We start from the raw sequence: 12,634 nt of genomic DNA on the forward strand, positions 1-12,634 counted from the left end.
GCAAGAAGCACTTCAGGACTACCACAAAGGCATGTAAATCTGTCTGTGAGAGACAATACAAAAACAATTAACAAATTATTCAGTGTCACACCTAAGTCACTCACATTGTGTATTCACAGAAACTAAAAATTAAGCCAGCATAAGCAGAAACATACGAGTATATGGTTTTAAGAAGGGTCCAAGGCGACAATCTCTTATATTCATCGCATTTAAATCAAGAGGATACGACACAAAGATTACGATAGGATTTAAGATGATAAAAATGAGTTTTCTTGCTTGAATGAAGGGCAGTGGAAATTATTTGCGTGCCTCTCCTCTCCAGTAGCTCACATAATTGTTTTTGTTTTAGCGCACTGCGAACTAAAAAGCTCATTCATAGGAAGCAACTCGCTTTTATAGCATCACCAAATACAATAAACATTATGAGTAAATAACATTCTTTTTATTATTATACACTTTAACAACAGTTTTCCTTAAGAATGTTTTCATTGGCATCACCTCTGAAACACAATAACACAAATGAATAGACAACACAGTACCGATCACAAAATATAAATCCCCACAAGGAAATTTCGTAAGCTGCGAAAGAAAACTGTACATGAAAGGATATCTTCCACCAAAAAATAGGCCTCAAAAATCCATGAAGATGAGGTAGATTGGTGGAGTGAAGCTCGATTCCAGAATCTGATCATACGGAAGAAGAAGCAGGTGTGATAAGACTGAGGAACAAGGAATACAAAACGCTCCCATTAATGTCTCAAGTAGTTCATCCTTAAGAAAACTGTCACTCAGTTTATGAAATCCTAAGGAAGGAATAGAAGCAACTCGTAACAGTTTGTGTTGGCATCTCACTTGACGTGAAAAGCATTTGATAAGTGAGCTTTTCTACTTTCAGAGAGCGCAAGAGAGATAGAATCCATAGCAACAGAAATAGGTTCAGCTATGTGAGTGTAGGATATAATTTGTTTGCAGGTCGTCGCAGTTGGCGCATTTTGTTTGTAGGTTACATACTGGGTGTCCCTCACTAACATCGCCTCTTCGCTATCAGAACACTGATATTAGAATTACCGAAGTGTAACCGTTAGAACAATTTGGTATGGTAAATCTTACAGCACTTGGAGCAGATCTGAAAGCACTGGAGAATGGATACAGCATGGATAACACTCGCATTCCTTGGTCCTTGGTCAGACGGGATCCTGTTGGCAGTATGATTGCAGTTCCTTCTTCTGCGTTGCCTGTATTGGCGGGGTATAACAATTTCTCGTCGATGACACTACGCTGTATTTGCTGAAATGTTTCGGGTGTTGGTACGCATATACCTTTATGGAAGTATTGTGGTTATTCGTGACAATTAGTGATTTAAGGGTTTCCTTGATTGCTTGGAATACTTATGATATTCTCTGGATGGTAGATTTATTTTGTGATCCTGAACTGCTTGTTGTAAACGTCAATCGTCAAAAGCTTCACAATTTAACTGAGCACCTAAAATGACATCTGAGAGTCGTTTCGTTGAAGACGGCGAGATAACAACCTCCTCGATGGCAGACAACAACCCAGAGCGACCTTTGTTACCGTATTTACGCGTAACTAGTGCGCACATTTTTTTACCGTACGAAGACCTGAAAATTGGGCTGCACATAGGGTTCGATGGAACATTAGATTCGAGTACAACCTTGAATCGTCCTCCGGCATTTCTTCTCTATGTAATCTGCAGTAGCAAAACATTTATTAAACTCTAGCAAGGAAATACAGGTACAATATCGGTGAATTAAAGAAAAGAAGACGTAAATCGGGTAAGAGGTTATCGAGTTAAAAAAGCTGGTATATATTTCTAGTTCTTAGTACTGTTCGTAGGAGTCCGAACAAAATCCATTACTGCCACGAGAGAAAATTTTCTTTCGTTGTCGGTTCAAATAGAACGTGTCGTTCCTCTTTTTTTGTTTTTTATTTGCTCGTTGAAATATGTGTACATTACAACGCACTGTTGTACTTCACAACCTCGTTTCATTATTGTTGGCCTATTACAGCACTTCGCATTGTGTTTGCATTAGGTAGTCGTGAAATGAAAGACAAGCAGAGAAGACAGAATATCGTATGAAGCTGCTTTCAAGCGTAAAGTAATTCTTTGTGCTGAAAAATAAGGTACAGAAGAGCAGGAAAAGAGTTCAACGTAGCTGACAGCAACATTCGCTTGTGGAAGAAACAGAAATTGAGATTATTTGCCACTACAGCGATTAGAATGAAGTTAACTGAACCTCGCAAAGGAAGACATCCTGACGCTGAAATAAATGTTTTGGAATTCGTCCGAGAAATGAAAAAAGAATGGGCAACCTGTCACCAGAGACACCACAATAAAAAAAGCAAACGAGGTGGCTTCAGCTCTTAATATACCGAAGACAGAGTTTAAGGCTAGCCGGGGATGGGTTGATCGCTTAGTGAAACGATCGGGCTTATCTCTGCGATGCCGTACAATAATGCGCCGTAAGATTCCAAAGGGTTTTGAGAAGAAACTTCAAGAATTTAAGCGGTATGGTATGACAGTTCGAAAAGACAAGAATTTTTCGATGGGCCAAATACTCAACGCTGATGAGAGTCCAAATTCGTTTGATATTCCACATGATTACACGATTGACGAGAAGGGTACAAAAGAAGTTGCCATCAAAACACCTGCGTGTGAAAAACAGGGCGTAACAGTAATGCTGACACTAACAGCATATGGGAACAAACTCCCTCCTTTTTTGATCTTCAAGCGAAAAACAAATACCAAGATTACAAAAAATGAAAAGCTATTCCCTGATGACGTCATTGTTCGGAATCAAGAGAAGGGATGGATTACTGAAACTTTGACGCCTGACTGTCTGCGAAACCTGTGGGAACTCCGTCCTGGTGGGGTTTCCAAGCAAACATCAATGCTTTGTCTTGATGCGTTTCGTGGTCATCTCACTGACGACGTAAAAAAGAAGATCCCAGTGACCTAGTTATTATCCCTGGAATAATAACTTTTGTATTACAATCCCTGGACGTTAGTATAAATAAACCTTTCAAAGGTTACGTTCAGAAACAGTACGAAAATTGGTTTTGCGAACCAAACCGGAAGTGGCTCCGACAAGAAAAATTAAGCGTGTTGTACCCTACAGTATTGTGCACTGGGTTTCAGCTGCCTGGAAACTCATCGAAGCACCAATGGGCGTAAAGTCATTCACGAAATACTGTATTTCAAATACTCTGAATGGCAGTGAATATTATGTGCCCTGGAACGACACCGAGGATGGCGGGGAAGGAGTAAATGAATCTATTTCTGATGTAGACCCTTCCGAGGATTCCAGTAATGATGACATTAGTGAATAACGATGGGTAACGCCTCTAATTTACAGTATGTTTCTTTGTATGTCATGTAGGTAATCAAATTAGGCGTTCTTTTTCAATAATGAAAATATCACTTATTACCTTAATGAGTAACTTAGAAATAAATTATTCTTGTTTTTTGTAGTATATGTATACATTCACTACTGTTTGAAATAAGGTTAGCATTGTAAAATAAATGTCAACGATACAAAAATACCCTACTAGCGATGTGCCAAAATTCCTTTTTTTATTAATTTCATTTTTAAATTAGGAATGCGCACTACATTTGATGGCGTATTAGATTCGTGTACATACGGTATGTGTGCTTATTGGAGTCACTGCGTGAACCTGGAGTTTTGATCTTCCATTATAATGCTGCTACTGATGTCTGAAAAAGTCCCATCCGAAAATAACATTATAGTTACGTTCTGTTAAAATGTGAAATCCGAGGGTCTGTTTTCTATCACTGATAATTGTTCTTCTAATACACGTTCCTGTCGGCTGGATGTATTTCTCATTTGTCGACATTCAGCGCAATTACTTTCGTATCACAGGATATAGTCTTCTTTAGTTGACGACGATAAACTTTGAAATTACTGAAAAGAAATCTTATCATGAATTCGGCACAGCTTGGACCTCTGCACGACTACGGGGAACGGCTACGGCATTTTGGGAAACTACCTCTCCTAAGTTAATGCGACGCGTTCCATCCCACAGGTCAACTACAATCGTCTGATGTTGACTGACGTCAATGCAACTGCTTTGATTGTTGGTGTCTGGCGGTACAGTAATCGACGAACAGTCCTTCTTCCTGAAGTAGTGCACAACGTGTCCAAGGCGTTCACAGTGGTTGGTTGATTTGTGGGAAGGGACCAAAGAGCGAGGCATCGGTCTCATAGCGTTCGCGAAGGATTGTGAAGGAAGTTGGCTGTACCATTTCAAAGGAAACATCCCAGCATTTGCCTGAAGCGATTTGGGGAAATCACGAAAAACCTAAATCTGGATGGCCGGACGCGGGTTTGAACCGTCGTCCTCCAGTTCAGAGTGGAAATTAACTGACACCTTATGCTCTGACCTTCGAATGTCCGTTCTTCTGCGGGGCGTGATACTTGGCACAGAGGTTGGTTGTACCTGCGTTGGTAGGATTCTGGGTAGTCGTTTGACTGCTGAAGTGTAAGTCCATATTGGCCAAGTCCTCTCTTCCCGGTGCATTATACTTGTAAGATTGCAAACAACCTCACACAGTATTTTGTGATTATATCCCCTTCCCTCTTTATTTATTTTTTTAAAGCCACAATAATAATTTCTATATAAAAAAACGTAAAAAGCTTCACCTGTTTCTTAAAGAGAAGAGCTCATGCCATCCATAAAGTGAAGTCGTTCAACTGTTTATTTCGTCACTCAGTACTGTCTTGAGATACAATGATGAACCGAAGGAAAAACAGGATTCTCTTTAAGTGCATAACTGGCGCGATAATCATTTGTCTCGGTTTTGAGGCTCTTCTGGCATCCTTCATATCTCAAGTTTGTCCATGGCATGGAGCCTGCCTTGACTAAATGGTTCAAATGGTTCTGAGCACTATGCGACTTAACTTCTGAGGTCATCAGTCGCCTAGAACTTAGAACTAATTAAACCTAACTAACCTAAGTACAGCACACACATCCATGCCCGAGGCAGGATTCGAACCTGCGACCGTAGCGGTCGCTCGGCTTCAGACTGTAGCGCCTAGAACCGCACGGCCACTCCGGCTGGCCCTGCCTTGACTAATTCATAGTGTAGCACGAATCTGTTTAAGTAACTGGACCATGATATTCTAGTGATAAAACTGTAATCTATTCAAATTAAGGTTTATATATGAGAAAGTATTCTGCCAATTACAATTAATGAAGTTCATCTGACTTTACATGAACAAGACAGCAGAACTGTTGTGTACACTCTTTGAAATAAAACTCGACCAGCGGCCGGCCGCTTCAGAGGCTAAGTCCGCGCCGATCGCGACATGGGACAATAAAACTGGCCAACTCACTAATTATCTAAGTCCGGTTATCTGCACAATCTGGCAACACTGCAGACTGCGGCACTTCCTGGAGGAAAACTTGTCCCATGATAGAGAAACACTAGGCTGATTACGCTTGTGGTCTAGCGGTAGCGTGCGTTGTTTCTGTTTGTAATGTCAGTGGATCGAGAGCAGCTGGCATAAAATATTTTTACAGCCTCTTCTGTCTGGATGCTGAAGACGTGAATGTAATGGTAGCGCAGATTCAATATATTTCGCTTTCTGACACACCGATATCAAAATTTTATCCAGTAACGATTTTGCGGCAGATTTCCTGCAGACTGTCCTCCTCTGGACGCCGTATGCGGCAAAGCTCCGGGATCCATTTGCTGGCTACCGGCAGCGGCCGTGGCGACAGCAGCGGCGCTGCACTCCCCCGTTCTTTATCGAAAGCGCCTGCTCCCGCTCATCGCTTTTGATGATTTAAAACGCTTTATTATTAAATGTTGCTCCACAGAAAATATCTACGATTTCCATTCACGCTCAAAAGCAACGGAGACAGACGTCCTGATTAGTAGGCGGGTATTATATTACATTAATCGGCAAGAGCTGAGTATGGCCCGAAATTAATTTTATAGACTGGGACGAAATTAAACCACCTCGCTACATTCGATGAATTTATAAATGGTTCATACCTCGTTTCCTTTCCTTTCAAACTCAATTATTTGTGCAACTTTTGGTCAATGTTCGGATGTTTTCGTCAAGCCGGGGTGAGCGTCTGTGGTGTAAAGTGTATTACAGTTCTTGTTTCATTCCTTATGGTAACTCTATGCGATAAACTGTGTGAATACCGTGCAATGCATGCTCTGTAGCAGTGCAGGAACACTGCATATTTGGAGTTCCATGAATGGGGTCATGAGGTATTTAATGTTGATCGGAAGTGATAGTTAAGATCATCAGATTTACACCAGAAAAATTTGTCGTTTTGGAGGTTTCAGAGAACGGAAAGGAATTGCTAACGCCGGTGTTAGAAAACGTCTACAGTTAAATGCTATTGCAAAAATTTAGAAGAGGGGAACTATATTAATCAACATGTACACTTCATAAACAACCTTCTGACATGTTAGACCTATATGACGAACATAACTCAAATTTATATCGTTGACAGGCAAAAATGGTTCAAATGGCTCTGAGCACTATGGGACTTAACGTCTATGGTCATCAGTCCCCTAGAACTTAGAACTACTTAAACCTAACTAACCTAAGGACAGCACACAACACCCAGCCATCACGAGGCAGAGAAAATCCCTGACCCCGCCGGGAATCGAACCCGGGAACACGGGCGTGGGAAGCGAGAACGCGTTGACAGTCGCTTTAAATCTTTTCAGGATCTATTTTACAGTGAAGCACCTTGGCATTTGCAAAGCAGACATCCATGATATTAACTTAATTTACTAAGTCGAATTGGACGAAGATTGATGTTTAAAGGCATTCTTCAGATTTTGTATAAAGAATTTTTACTAGCCGTTTAAAATGGAAAATAAAAGGTTGTAGTCAGCGGCTTCCACCGACTTTGGAACTGCTATGTCATACAGTACAATCACCGCAACACACAACGGAACCTCTTTTTTTTTAATTTTGCTTTTTCTCTTTTACTTTTTTTGACGATTACCCCTTTTTTATCTCTTATGTTAAAGCCCCTTAGGAAAATGGCAATTAAAAAAGAAACTAAGTGCCACCGCCACTTTTCATCCTATAACAAAAAAAAAAAATCTGGTCCACTTCAGGCGTTGGTTCCTGACTAAACCTACCCCAAGAGCTGCCTATATACCAGGGGAAATATGGGAATTCAAGGTTAGGGCTATCATTACAAACAAAACAAAATCTTCCTTTTTCTGAATTTTATTTTTATTTTGATTTTTGTTTTGTTTATTTTTGTTGTCTACTTGATCAGACGCCTTCTGCGCCCCGCTGGTAATATGTTGAGTCACGTCTTCTCGAAATTGGTGTGTTCCGTTTAGTAGTTCAGAAATGTTCATTGGTTCAAACTGGAAACCTTCTTCACTCTTGGCTTAACACATTCCAGCTGCGAGGCGAGTCGTGGAAAGCACTCCCAAGGAAGTTCGAGAAAAATTGTCTGTATTTTGGGTGGCGGACAACGACATAATGACGGTCGTTGAGGTATGTCCAAAAATCGAGTACAGAGTCTACAGTTTGTCCAAATAGGTAGTGAATGGCATGTCCGCGAATCCAATTCACAGCATTAGTCTTTGTCCGAGGAAAATAGTCACGTCCCGGAACTAATAGTGAAAGGGGAGTATTCCGATTCAGAATGTCCCGCGTTAGAAAAGCCACAATATGACGAATAACCTCTGAGCTAACGACACTCTGGCGACCACAGACGGACTATAGTCACTGCGATGTTGCCTGAGCCTCAAAACGCAACTTTAAAACACACAAACATGTGTTACTTTTGTGGAGAACGCCGTTCTTGGAGTCCAGAAATTAATTATAGTTTCTAAGTGTCTCATCTTACAGTGGATTCTATCGTACGAATCTTCGATGTGGAAAACGAATGTCAAGTGAATTTAGCGAGGTAACGCCGGCCTACACCCGGAGGTAAATGCACTATCAGAGTGTTGACAAATACTTGCTACGACGCTGCCATTTCTCGGTTCTCTTACGAGGCAGCTCTTCAGCGAAATGCTTGCCGTGATTCTCCGATACGGTCCTTCAGAGTGGAGACGCGCGCGCACGTTTGGTTTTTATGTGGCGTTCTCCCCTGATGGTTTCTGACGTCGCCTTGTGGGCTATGTCTACATTTGAGACATTCAATTATCATTAATCCAGAATGATACAAGTTTCAGCTTCCGGCGTGGAAGAAGGCTGTTGACGCCGACATTATATCATTTCAACGTAGGGAAAGCAAAACGAGTCATTCAATGTTTCTCATTCAACATAAAGCATGTGAGATAATTTTCCGTAACGTTCATAATCAACTAATAATACAAACGAAGTAAAAATACATCTGAAGCTTATTCGAATTGAATTTAATGTAAGATACCAAACGCTTTGCACCTCGATGTCGAATTTGTCCCCGTGCAATCTTTCGCAGCATACAAAAAAAATGTCATGATTACCACGAGAATGAAGAAATATGTTGGTACGGATGGAAGCAACAAGAGACGCAGTCAACAAATATTCGATTCCTCATGGCATTCATTTCATTTGAGACGTAACAAGAGTTAAAGCGGGATATTACTTTCGTTAACACGAAAGATATGCCGCACATATTGATAACGAGGAAGTCTGCGTCTTCATACGTTTCCTTCTTGAAATGTGTATGCTCTCTTATATACTAAGCAGCCTGATCATTGTTTCAGTAATGTAACCCTCATGTTTGACCCCGCAACGATAAACAGATTCCAAATGCATGTCTCTGCATGAAAGTAGCTGTTCGAACCCTTCCTGGAATGCTTTTTCTGTTTTATTGCTTGGAATTCCTGAAGCAGACCACTGTGCCTTCACCCCTTGTGGGGTAGGTCTCAAAACTAAACCGCTTTTTATCCAATGGCATAATTTATTCAGACAGCATCAGCACATGACTGTCAAACAAAGCCTTCCATTTACAGTTGCAGCACTCTAACCAGCACTGACCGAAGTGTAACCCACGGTCATGGTCCGAAATTAGCAGCTGTCTGCTACTGTGGCAAAGTCCGTACTACACTTTCGATTCCGCAGCACCATTTTATCTGGTAACACTGTGTAGTTGCAGAGTTATGCCAGCATGTCTGTCCTCACACTGTCAACTTTATGTATCTCACTTCTCCTGTAGCGTTGATCACAAGGAGCAGAAGTAAATCGGTGTATTCTGCATGACGTAACATTCAGTATTCCCTTCTTTCATAGCCACTCTTCATGTGCATCGATACCAAATAGGAATGTGAAACTCTTGCGAGTGAGAGAGTGACAATAACAATCGTAACAAGAACAATCAAATAATGAATAATGTTTATTCCAACGCAGAACGAGAATGGCTTTAAATATAAAAATCTATATCTATATCCATATCTATTGATCTTTGAGTTTGCACAATGCAAATATATTCTTAGCATTTAGTTACTGAATTTAGTTCGGGATGTTTGCAGAGAAAAGAAAAAGTCGGTACTTCTCGGTAGTGTAATATAATGTGAACCAGCAACTACCCTTTCCTTAGAACACGACTCAAGCAGGTCCCCAAGTAGGTACCAAGGGTCTGCTGCATTCTGTTCCCTGGCATTGCTCTGATGACGGTTAATGCAGATAGCTCCGATTAAGAAATACAAAACGTATTGCCGGTTAGTTCCTAGGATAGTAACATTAAATTTGCGTTGTAGACGGCTCATGAACGTGACGACTATCCATATTACTGGTTCAAATGGCTCTGAGCACTATGGGACTCATCTGCTGTGGTCATAAGTCCCCTAGAACTTAGAACTACTTAAACCTAACTAACCTAAGGACAGCACACAACACCCAGCCATCACGAGGCAGAGAAAATCCCTGACCCCGCCGGGAATCGAACCCGGGAACCCGGGCGTGCTATCCATATTACTCATCAATATAAAAAGACAATATTATGGGAATTAAGCAGGATTACTCAACATGAATTCTGAAATTGTTTGACTGACGGCACAGGTGCTAAACGTCGTCAAGAGTATACGATGGCCTAATCGCATTAGGAATATGAAGATCGTCTTCGACAGCTCGCAACTTTCACATTGCTATCTCCACCCTACTCCAGACAGCCCTCGGTGGAGTTGCACTAAGTTGCCGTTGCAATGTAAGGCCTTCAAACCGACAACAGACCACATACTGAAAAATACAATCGAGTTCTCTTGCAGCGTAAGCTTATTGTAACTAATCTAAAAATTATTGGACAGGAACATTGTCCTATTCAAAAAAAGCTGTCTAGCAGGTCCTCTAATCGCTCCTTGGTACAGTCGTTTGACTATTGAAAATGGTTCCAACAAGTCACCACTAGAAAACACTGCTCTGTACCGCAATAACTCAAGATGTAAAGTAATACCACGATACTACAAATATCAGGTAACACCTTATCACAGATAAGACTGTCCTTAAGGCTTGTAAGCTCGCATTTATTACAATAAATGACATACCTGAAATGTTACCACTCTCATTATTACGTCAGATTGGTAATGCACGTAGTAAGTTCGTCGTATTCATGATTTCCTCTTCAAAGTAACATACCGTACTTATTATTTAACACAAAATGACATTAAAAATTTATGTTATTGACGAGCAGCTAGTTGAGAATATGTATGAAGTTCAAATGACACGACGAACCGTCTTGTTCCGCATTTGGATTCAAACCCAGCTTATGCAGACTAAGCAAAGATTTCGTTGCTGACGGAAACTAACAGTCATTCCTGATTAAGCATACAGAGTGTGATATACCTCGATTTTAGACAGTATCAGTTAGCAAATATCAACTTTAAATTGCATAAAGCAAACATGTTTAACAGACGCGAATTCCTACCCATCATCTATTGTCCCTGTTAACGAACTACGACAGATGTTAAATATTGCTGCTTCACAAGTAACTTACTTGAAATGCCGTGAGGTAAAGCTTTGTGTTGGACACGGATTCGATCCCAGAACCTAATGTGACATATCGGATTTTCGCGGCAGTAGCTAGATGTTTTAACTGAAATGACGAGACGAAACATTAATTTTTCCCTTCCCAGGACTCCTACCCGGCACCTATAGCTGTTATATTCTAGAGAAAACGAACGTTAAATATGGGTTTGTTGCGCCAGCAGTGATACGTGAGCATGTTTGAACTGGAAATAATATGACGAAGAGTTCAGCGCTCACTGGGAATAGAGCCCCACACATATCGTTGTTGACTACACACAAAGAGACGTCAGCTACCGAATTTTTCTCCACCAGCTGCTCAGAATAACATCTTGAACTTACAGTGATCTCGCAAATAGTTCTGTGTCTCACTGGGAGTTAAAAACGTCAGATATCTTTAGTGTTGACAACGAATGAAAATACATTAAAAATCAAAATTCTTATCCACCAGCAGATAGGTGTTCTCATGCTAGAGCTTGATAATACATAATTAAAGCTTTAGTGCCGGGCCAGAATTAGATCCCATTCACGCGTAATATGTGGAGATGTTAAGGAATCTGCAGTTTTGAACAAACAACAAATTGTAGCCGAGCTGTATTGTCACGAAGGGATCAAATTCCGCGTTAAGGGCGGTCGGAGTGGCATTCCCAGTTCAGAACCAATTTTATCGACATACAGAAGCTCAGATACAAGATGGAATAAGTGTCCTGTGACCATACATAGCGTTTGTTTCGTCACTTGAAATAAATAACTAGTATAAGAAAGGTTACTGGTGATAGAGTTTCTACATGTCGCCACTCCAGACTTTATTGTGGTTCAACCTACCGTCTACTTGGTAGAGAAGGAAAATCATCTTTAATGTGAATTTTCAGACCACACTGCCATTACATCTTCTTCGCTTGGTGTAGCCAGGAGAGAATGGACTCTGTCTCTCCCTATCTAAAATCATTGACAGAAGTGGGAATCCAACCCAGACCATAGGTATAACAACCTACCATCCGTCCAACAGACCACGAAATCCTCTTCTCTCATTTTTCTATCGTAATGCCGTTGCGCCACACTGGATGAGAATTCTGACACACAGGCGTCCTGTAGTAATTTGCACCATGTTCAGTAAATTCATTTACTTGGTTGACCGAATCACCATGAACTAGCTGCCTCGGCTACCCAGTGCATACATTCCACTCTATATTTTGTAATCACCGAAATAAAATCACGTAACTGCCACCTATACACAAATGCCAACAGTGTAGGATGCAGAGGTTTAAATACGAAGTGTTCCTTTCCACTTGAGCTATTCTATTGCGCTATCTGTTTGTAGAAAACGTCGTTCAGTAAAAAAAAAAATAAAAGCTGTAACTGTTTGTCTCTCAGAAGTCAAGACCTGGCCATATGCATAATCTCACAGTGCTGTGGAATCCAAAAGTTCTGGAGGAATAGTTGTCGAGCTCTGGAGCTGTTGTAGCTACGTGTCAGCTAGTAGCGTAGATAAGATGTCGCGAGTTCGAATACATTCAGTGCTACATTTTTTAAAACGCAATTCTGCTGTCTGCTGAAGTTGTCAATGTAATGGAACTTTGAACATACTTCCCTTCACTTCTCAACCCAAAGTAGTCGCATGTGGGAAAAGGGCTAACTACTGTGACATTTTGTTC

Source organism: Schistocerca piceifrons, chromosome 3 (genome assembly GCF_021461385.2).
Source record: "Schistocerca piceifrons isolate TAMUIC-IGC-003096 chromosome 3, iqSchPice1.1, whole genome shotgun sequence".
Taxonomy (NCBI): Eukaryota; Metazoa; Arthropoda; class Insecta; order Orthoptera; family Acrididae; genus Schistocerca; species Schistocerca piceifrons.